Raw genomic sequence first — 9,966 nt, forward strand, 5'->3', positions numbered from 1 at the left:
CCCTAACATTATCGTTCTGTTTGTGTCTGTGAACCTGGTTATTTCTGAAAAGGCTAGGGATTTTTCTTTCTATGACTCATTCATTGTTCATTTAACAACATTTATTGAGCACCCAATATGTGCCAGACACTGTTCCAAGCCCTGGAGCTAAAGCAGTGAAGAAAATAGAGGAACATCCTTGCCCACATGAGCTTACCTTCTAGTGGGGGAGACAGACAATAAACTAATAAATGAATCAAATAACAAACAGAGGGAAATATATACTATGTCAATGGTGATAAGGGCTATGGAGAAAAACGAATCAGAGAAAGGAGATAGACAATGCTGTTTAATTAAACTAGTCAGAGAAAGACGTCACATAGTAGATAATCTTTGAATCAAGACCTGAAGGAGATGAGGAATCAGGCTCTGATGTACTGAGTAAAAACATTCCAGATGGCTTGAGAGTGACAGCTTGTCATCTCTCTTACGTGACCAATGGTTTGAGGACCCTGAGCAGGGAGGCACTTGGGAAGGGAGCTGCCTGGTATGTTCAAGACCCAGCAAGTAGGCCTATGGGGCCCGTACATTGCAACCGCAGGTGCAGAGCTGGTGGACAGAGGTTGCTGTATCATGTAAGGCACTTATTCTAGAAAGACACGGGGGTGGAGGGCTGGGTTGAGCAGAGGAGGGAGATGGTGTGACTTTGAATTTAGCAGGGTTTCTCTGAACAGAATAGACCCTAGAAAACCCAGATCAGAAGGGGAAAAACAAACAAACAAACAGTGGAGGTGATTAAAATAATTCAGAGGCAGGATCCTGAAAGGTTGGACCAGGGTAGCGACAGCGGAAGAGGTGACGAGCGGTCATACACTGGACTTGTTTTGAAGGGAGAGCTGGAAGGAACTGCTGAGTGGCATGAGAGCAAAAGAGAAGTCAGGGATGCAACCAAAATTTTGGCCAGAGCACCAGGACCAATGTAATCATCAGTAACTGAGAGAGAGAGGGCTTTGAGAAGAGTATATTATGAAAAAATAATAATATATTTATTACATGTAAAGTGTGAATGAAACGTCCATTAGATGCCTAAATACTGGGCAGTTGAACACAAGAATGCAGAGTTTAGGGGAGAGGTTGGACTAGAGATATAATGGTGAGAGTTTTCACAATATAGGTGATGTTTAATACCATGAGGATGGTTAAGATTGCTGCTGATTTCTGGAGTGCTGTAAGATTAAGAGATCCAGGAGATGAGGAACAAAAAGGACGATAGGCTGAGAAGGTAAGGCTAGTGAGGTAGGAGGCCAACGAAGAGAGAGGAGTGTCCTGAAACCCAAATTAAGAGGGTGTTTCAAGGAAGTGAGCAATCAGCGTGTCAGATGCTACTCACGGGTCAAATAAGGTGAGGAACAGCAAGGTGGAGGTCGTTGGAGATCATGATCATATTAAAACAGTTTAATTAGAGTGAAGACTGGTTGCAAAATATTTTAGAGATGATTGAAAGAGAGGAACTGTCGCTGGTGAGTATAGAGACTGCTTTCCAGGTATTTTCCTCTAAAAGAGGGGCAGAGAAATAGTGGGTAGCTGGAGGCAGCTGTAGGGTCAAGAGATTTTTTTTTTAATTTAATAAGATGAGAGAAATTACAACATGGTTGTATGCTTCTGGAAATGATCCAATAAAGAGAGAGAAATGGTGGTTCAGGAGCGAGTGGGGAAAATTACTGCCAAAAGGAGCGAGAAGGGCTGGAGTCTAGTGCAGAAGTGGAGGAGTTGGCCTTGGATAAGAGGATGGGCAGTTCATCCAGAGTAAAGAGGAGGGAAGACTGAGTGCCTTGGCAGAGATCCAGGTGCATTTGGATTTTTCCTTCTAATTGCCAAAATTTTAGTTGGTTAAGAGGAAGATTAAAAAATTTAGAACTATTGTTGGCACATAACATAAAGGCATAGTAAATATTATTGTTACTTGGAAAAATCAAAACTGGAAGGGGTCAGCTTCTCAGGTCTTTAATTTTTCAAGATGAAGAGACCAAGGCCAACACGTTAACAAGCTAGTTGTTGCTAGAATTGATTTCATCTCATAATCCTGTGCTTAGCTCATTACATTGGTTACTTAGAAAGGTACCATCCCCATTGTTAAACATAGTATATATATTAAATGGAGTATCTGCCTGTGAAAAAAATTTACATCAATAAGCAGTATATACACCAAGTAAACATATAGTAATAGGAAATCATGAACTACAGTCTTCTATATTCTTTCACCCAAGCATCACAACAACCATGAGTTATGAATTATTGTTACCAACTTTGCAGATAAGAAAATTGGGATCTCAAAGTATTCAATAGTTAAGTAACTTGGCTAAGGTTACACAGCCATTGGTGGCAGAACCAGATCTGAAATCGAGGTTTTCTGACTCAAATCCAATATATTCTATAATATATTTTGTTATTTCTAATAATGAAATCTCAAATCATATTCCTGAGTTATCCAAAAGTTTCTATTATTTTCAATGTCTTCTATTAAGGTAGGAAAATAAATAAGGCAAATGCAATTACAATAAATGTTTTAACACTTTAGGGAGTAGTTTCAGTTGACTGAAGATATCACTCATCCAAAACTCCCTTTTTCCCAATGAGAAATGAGATGTGGAAACACAAGAGAGTACTGATGATTAGAAGGCATCAGATGAAAATAAAACTTTGGGGATGAATTCAGCTTAAAACAAGGTAGTTTAAATGTCATTGATCCTTTGAGGTATGGGAACATTTTTAATATTTCTTAGGCCTTGAGATCATTGGTGGGAAGAAAAGCTGGTATTTGAGAGATGTGATTTAAAAGATGGTCCTGACTCATGTTAGCTTGCAACCCAATGAGCTGAAAAACCCAAATATTTCAGAATCAAAGTTTTTACATTAGTATTGTGCCCGATACCCATGAACCAACTAATGTGAGCAAAAGTGATTTTGAAGCTAGTTTTCTCAGGACTTTAGAAGCAGGAAGTTGACTGGATAACATTGCCCTACTTCCTCTCAGTTAACCTTGGGACACATGGTATTATCCCTGGGCCAATTTGTCCCAATCTGGGTGCTAGACTGTTCCTCTGGATCTCTTTATAGACTTTTTGTTGTCCTCTGGGTCAGTCAGTTATCTCTCTGAAACTGAGGTTTTGTCATCTCATTGGTAGGAATGCGTCTCTTATCTACTTTCTCATCTTGGACTTCCAGCAGCTTTTCGCTGTGGTGAAATGTTTTCATCAAGAAGTAATAACAGGGCTTCCCTGGTGGCGCAGTGGTTGAGAGTCCGCCTGCTGATGCAGGGGACATGGGTTCGTGCCCCGGTCCGGGAAGATCCCACATGCCGCGGAGCGGCTGGGCCCGTTGAGCCATGGCCACTGAGCCTGCGCGTCTGGAGCCTGTGCTCCGCAACGGGAGAGGCCACACAGTGAAAGGCCCGTGTATTGCAAAAAAAAAAAAAAAAAAAGAAGAAGTAATAACAATCATGACAATTTATGGAGTATTTACCAGATGGTAGTCATTTTACAAAACACTTTACAAATGTGTTTTTATTCATTTTATTCTACCAATGACTTATATTCTACCAATATTCTACCAATATAAGTACTATTTTCATCCTACTTATTATACACATGAGTAATCTGAGGTTTAGAGAAGTTAAGTAAATTGCCCAGGGTCCTATAGCTAGTAAACATTTCTTATGTAACTCTGGGCATTCTTTCACAGGTAGGAGGACTTAGGGAAAGGCTTGGAACTGTCTTGTTCTTGTGAGAGAGGCCTTGGAGAGAAAGTTGGAAAGTAAAAGGTAACAAGTTGACAATACAGTGTTTCTAGTAGTTGAGAGTCTCCTTCTAGCTCAAAATCTCTATTGTCCTCAGAAAGAGAATTGTTATGGGGCCACCAATGGGGAGATGCCCCAAGAAAGTTTCGTATGGCCTCATCTATAAGCTGAGAATCATGTTCTAATTGAGTGGATGCTTCAAATTCACGTTGGTATTGTAGTCAATGCTTTAATAGAAATGAAGACTAGACAGAAATCAAAAGCCAAGTGATTTGGGTTTTATTAACATGTTACATAGTTTGCTGTCCTATCTCCTGAAAGTATCTAGTTAATTCACAGTGACATGAACAGAAATATACTGTTTTTATCCCTCTACTGTTTCAAACTGACAGCACTGGGTTGGTTTCCCTGAGTCTGCTCACTCAGAGTGGGATCCACTGAGCCTTGCCCTTGGTTCCCATTCATACGTACCGTTACTGGCCTCCTTTGTCCTTACTTGTTCCTTAGCGCTGCAAACGCTGCAAACCCATCTTACATTTGGTATCACCTCTTGGAGTTTCTTCCAAGGGATCCTGATCTTTCTGGGATTTTCAGGTTGGTTTCCCTATACTGGTACATTTCAACACTTCATCACTTCCTTTTGGCCTTGCCATCCAGCTGTCCAGGGCCACAGTGGGTAGCTCGAATTTCCTTATCTATCTACTCTCCCTTCCTTGACTCTCTTCTTTTGGACACAGGATCATGTTTCATTTATGCAGCCTGATCATTCATTCATTCATTCTTCATTTATTTAAATCAACAAATGTTTTTTTTGAGGGCTTTCAAGATGCCAGGCCTTTTGCTGTGTTCTAGGTGTATATTAGTGAATAAAATAGACAAGTTTATTTCTAGTGTTGAGAAATTCCTTTACTGGTATTTCTTACTGAAAATCTCTGTCTACTATAGTGTTTCAATCAGGTTGAATCTAGATGAAAATATATCCTGGTGTATTTCAAGCATCAATAGGAAATCTTAAGGAATCAAAATTTGTTTGCAAGCACATTTCTATGAAAAGTCAACTAAATGGAAAAGTCAACTGAATAAGAATAAAAGGGAAAGAGAAAGCTAGTTAAATAAATGCACTTTTAAGATCTGTTGTATTATTTTTCAGGTCTAAATATAAAGAAATATACAGATTTTCATAATTGCTTTGGATAGAGTGTGAAACCGAGGGAATTGCTTGAATTCAACTTCCACCACCATCCAGTGGTTATCTCGCATTACATCATTTAAAGTATTTTCTTGTTTTAGGGGCACTTATTTTTCATATGGTTGAAAACGTAGCCATGTTTGCCTTTTTTTCATTTGCTGGGAAGGGAAATTATGTATATGCTGAAGACAATTTTTTAAAATTCACAGTTCCCCTTTCCTTCAGTTACCGTCATTGTTGGAACCATTGTAGGTTTGTGACAGTGTCTAACTGGACAAGCAAGCAGGAGAGAGCATTAATGTGTTAGGCACTTTTTCAGAATTAAACCATCTTTGGTTCAAACTGTGAAGTTAAAGTGGATAGACTACATTGAAACTGATGGCATATGCATAATTTTTTGTAAAATGTGTGATGTTTAGGATCTGGAGAAGGTAAGCAAGAGCCCTGTAGTGGTGCTTCTGAAGAGTGAGAAAAAGCTAATAGGAGAGCGTCTGGGGACAGAACACACAAACCTGCGACTAAAACTAAGCAGCTGTAGCTCATTCTTTTTTTTTTTTTCAAGAACAGATTAATGAGGAAAAATGTCTTAAATATTGTGCTGTTAAAACATGCACACACATGCACACACACACACATGCACACACACTAAAATCTCAGAACCACTTTGGTAAATAATAATTTGATTTTTAAAAGACCCCCAGTCATGGCACTGTGCAATTATAATTTTAATAAGTAACTACAAACTTTAATTAACTAGCTGTGAAATGCAAGCTCTCCTAAGCTGCATAGGCATTATGTGTTAACACGACTTCAGAATGAAACTATCCAACTTAATTCTAGTAATCAAGTTAATACATAGGAGATTCATTGAGTATTATCTTTTCCTACATTGTATTAATGGTTTATGTAAAACTCAGCCACATAAAATGCAGAATTGCCTCAAAATTACAGACTACACGCCTAATTGAATCAAGAGAAAATAAATAGCAATAAAAGACAAACTCTTGGAAACAATATACACGATTCAAATATGGTTGCTTGGTGTGTTTTGGTCATGCACTTTCTTCTTCGTGTTCACTTTGACTTCTGTGTTTATTTTGGAAGTCTAGAATTTATACTTTGGGGATAGTATACGTATAATGGTGAATCTGAACTTAATGACTTACTACTCCAGAAAATCTTTTTTTTCTTTGGAATATAATATATAGGACAAAGTGAGAGAGTGGCATGGACATATATACACTACCAAATGTGAAACTGATAGCTAGTGGGAAGCAGCCGCATAGCACAGGGAGATCAGCTTGGTGCTTTGTGACCACCTAGAGGGGTGGGATAGGGAGGGTGGGAGGGAGGGAGACGCAAGAGGGAAGAGATATGGGGATATATGTATACGTATAGCTGATTCACTTTGTTATAAAGCAGAAACTAACACACCATTGTAAAGCAATTATATGCCAATAAAGATGTTAAAAAAGAATATAATATATATATATATATTAATACTTTGGCATGACTCATTATGATACCACATTTAGTATGGTGGCAAGAATGTAGTAGGTATTCAATAAATATTTGTGAAACTGAACTTGATCTTGCTTATCTCTATCCAAATGATGATTGTTCTATATTTACTCCCCCCTTTCGCTGTCTATGCAGAAAAGCCTATCTATATTGTATTTTTGATGTCCTGTAGGATACTTAAAACTCAACATATCCAAAGAGAAATTTATCCTCTTTCATCCATCCACCTGTGGTTCATGTCATCAACATCTGCCTAATCATGCAAGCCAGGAACCTTGAAGTCATCCTTTCTTTGCTCTCTTTCAACAACCCCTGTCCATCCGTATCTGTCAAGTTTATCTCTACTTCTCTATATCCATGGCTACTACCTTAGTTTAATGCACCATATCTTTATCTAGGCTGCCACAATGTGCTCCCAAATGGTCTCCTTGACTTCTTTTTGCCCCTATTCCCAGTCATTCTATACATTGTTATTAGAGTTATTTGTCTAAGATATGATTTTCATCTCTTCCCTTTTGGGAATTCTGTCAAGTATAGGATGGAATCTAAACTCTTCAGCATAACAGTTGGGAAACTCCGTGATCTTCAGAAGTCTGTCTCTTTCACTCCCATCTATAGCCACCTTCTCCAACACTTCCTTCGAGCTCGCTGAAATTCTTGAACTCCCAGGAGGATGCTCTAAACATCTCTGCATCTATTCTTTGCTCATACTGTTTTCTCTGGCTAGCGAATTTCTATACTTTATTCCAGCCTTGGTTTAAATGTTACCTGCTCTGAGGATTTTCTTCTCTGCTCCAGAAAGGGATAAATATTCTAGGTTGTCTGCTTTGTAAATTATGAGTTGACATTCTATACTGTTATTTGTTTAGGTGTCTGAATCATCTGCTAGATAGTAAATGTGGCTCTAAGAAGGCTTCCAATGATCCCCACTTCCATGTACTCATGCCCTGGTGTAACTCCTCTCCTTGAGTGTGGCTGCCACTCAGTGACTCACTTATTTTTTTATGTTATTTTATAATGCTACTATTTCCCTTACATCGCATTTACAAAATGAGATAAATTTTAAAAATTCAAAACATGTTCTTTGCAGTTTTATATGACTCTTTGGTGATCATGGTTTAAAGAGTAGAAATCAAAATTGGGAGATGATGGGGATGGTGGCTGGGGTGGAAGGGATGCAGGTTATATTAAGGTAATTAATTTAAATAGTCTTTAATCATTTCCACAGCAATCATTTGCCAATATTTGCTGGATACTCTCATCATTTCACATCCAAAGCAGAGGTACCTTCCCTATCCATTGTTTTCCACCCAGTTCTGTCCCATCTCTTCCAGGTTCTAAATTGCTGGCCCATCACTATTCTCCCTCCCTGTGCCCAAGCCTGGAGGGCATCCCTGGTAGAGGGGGGAAGAACTTCTGTCTGTTCTTGGTGTTCTCACAAGGTACCTGACATAATGTTGTCCTTTTTTCTTAGACTCACAAGGAAAAAAAAAATCATATAATTCTAATTTGTGACCAAGTGTTTGATTTGGGAAAGGATGACTGGACAGTACAGAGGGAGAAAACCAAAGCTCAGTATTTCAAAAATTATTCTGTTCCGCTTTCTTTCGTATTTTGTATCGCTTTCTTTCTTCCTCAAAAATGTCCACTACTTAAGTAGTTTTCTATAATGACACAGGAACTGTGTTCACATGGGTGATTAATTTAGTCTTAGTTGTGGAGTTCAAGAAAGATTTGTGTGGAAGTGTGTTATCTGCTGAAGAGCAATAAGAAACCAGCTAAAATGAAAAAGGGCTATTTGGGCCATGTGGTCTGTCTATTTGTGAAAGTATTTCCTTTCTCTCTGCAATGGATGTGATGTTGAATGTGGCTCAGCCAACACTCACCTCATTATTTCTGATGACCCAAGGAATGTGTCATGTGGATGTATCAAATGCATTCAGAAAGGCATTCTGAGAGACTCAGCTTTGTATTATGTGTCCTGGGCTTCCATCGGTTCACCTTTGGACATCATCACTGGGATATAGACATGAGACCCAGCCACCAATGGGCTGTAGGACCAAGGATTTGAATGGGTATAGTACTCAAAGGAAGGGTGAAACTTGGATATGAATGGCTTTGCGAATGCCACCACTTCCAACTGGTCTTGATTGTCAGGACTAGTCACAGGCTGGTTGCCCTAAAATGACCTCGAGGATGGTGCCTATGACCTTGAGGATGGCGCCAGTGACTCACTTCTAACGAATAAAAGTGTGGCACAAGGAATGGGATGAACTTTCCAAGATTTGGTGATACAAAACTTTGGTTTCTATCTTGGGTTCTCAGCCTCTCTTGCTCGCTCTGAGAGAAGCCAGCTGTCAGGTTGTGAGTTGCCTTATGGAGAGGCCCATGTGACACAGAATTGAGAATGGCCTCTGGCAAACAGTCAGTGAGAAAGTGAGGCTTTTTGGTCCAATAGCCTGTGAGGAACCGAATCCTATCATCAAGCCTGTGAGGGAGCTTGGAAGAAGATATTGTCCCAGCAGTGGGAAACCAGCACACTCTCTCTGACACCAGGGCATCACTGCACCACAGTGTCCTCAGAGAAAGATTTATTTGAGGTCTCCTACCATGGGCTACCTAGGCACTGCGCTAGGCAGTAATTCAAAAATCAAAAAGACAGGTCCTGATGGCGCAGTGGTTAAGAATCCGCCTGCCAATACATGTGGCACAGTTTCAATCCGTGGTCTGGGAAGATGCCACATGCCACGGAGCAACTAAGCCCGTGTGCCACAACTACAGAGCCTGCACTCTAGAGCCTGCGAGCCACAACTACTGAAGCCTGCGTGCCTAGAGCCCACGCTCCACAACAAGAGAAGCCACCACAATGAGAAGCCCGCGCACCACAACGAAGAGTAGCCCCAGCTCACCACAACTAGAGAAAGCCTGTGCGCAGCAACGAAAACCCAACACAGCCCAAAAAAAAAGACAGGTCCTTTCTTCTTCTTCTTCTGATTGTCTTTCTCTCCAAAGCTATTTCCTGCCTGCCTATAGGCATACTCAGTTCTTAACCCTTCCCTCAACACCCATACTTTCTTAAACTGCTATCCTCTCTCTTTTCAATGCATGATGAGTCCTTAGAACAAAAAACCTGCCAGTGTGACTTGGACACAGTAATAAATGGAATAGTACATGAGGTGGGGTCAGAGGCGAAGATTATTAAAATTCATATAGAGCATTATAGATCATGGTACAAAACTTGGTTTTATACCAAGTACAATGAGAAGACAGCATCATTAGTGGTAACCAAATGGCAGTTTTATCCATTAGGCACTGCAGCCTTAGTAGTAGTTGCCATAGACTAGTATATGAGCTTGTCAATAGCTTTTTTAAGATCTGGAAAAAAATTCATAAAAATTTTAAAAACCTTTCAAAAAATTTTTAGAGAAGCTATGTTTAACATGTGACATGGGTGTATTTTTATATGTTTGAAATTATACGG

Source organism: Lipotes vexillifer, unplaced genomic scaffold (genome assembly GCF_000442215.2).
Source record: "Lipotes vexillifer unplaced genomic scaffold, Lipotes_vexillifer_v1.1 scaffold440, whole genome shotgun sequence".
Lineage (NCBI taxonomy): Eukaryota > Metazoa > Chordata > Mammalia > Artiodactyla > Lipotidae > Lipotes > Lipotes vexillifer.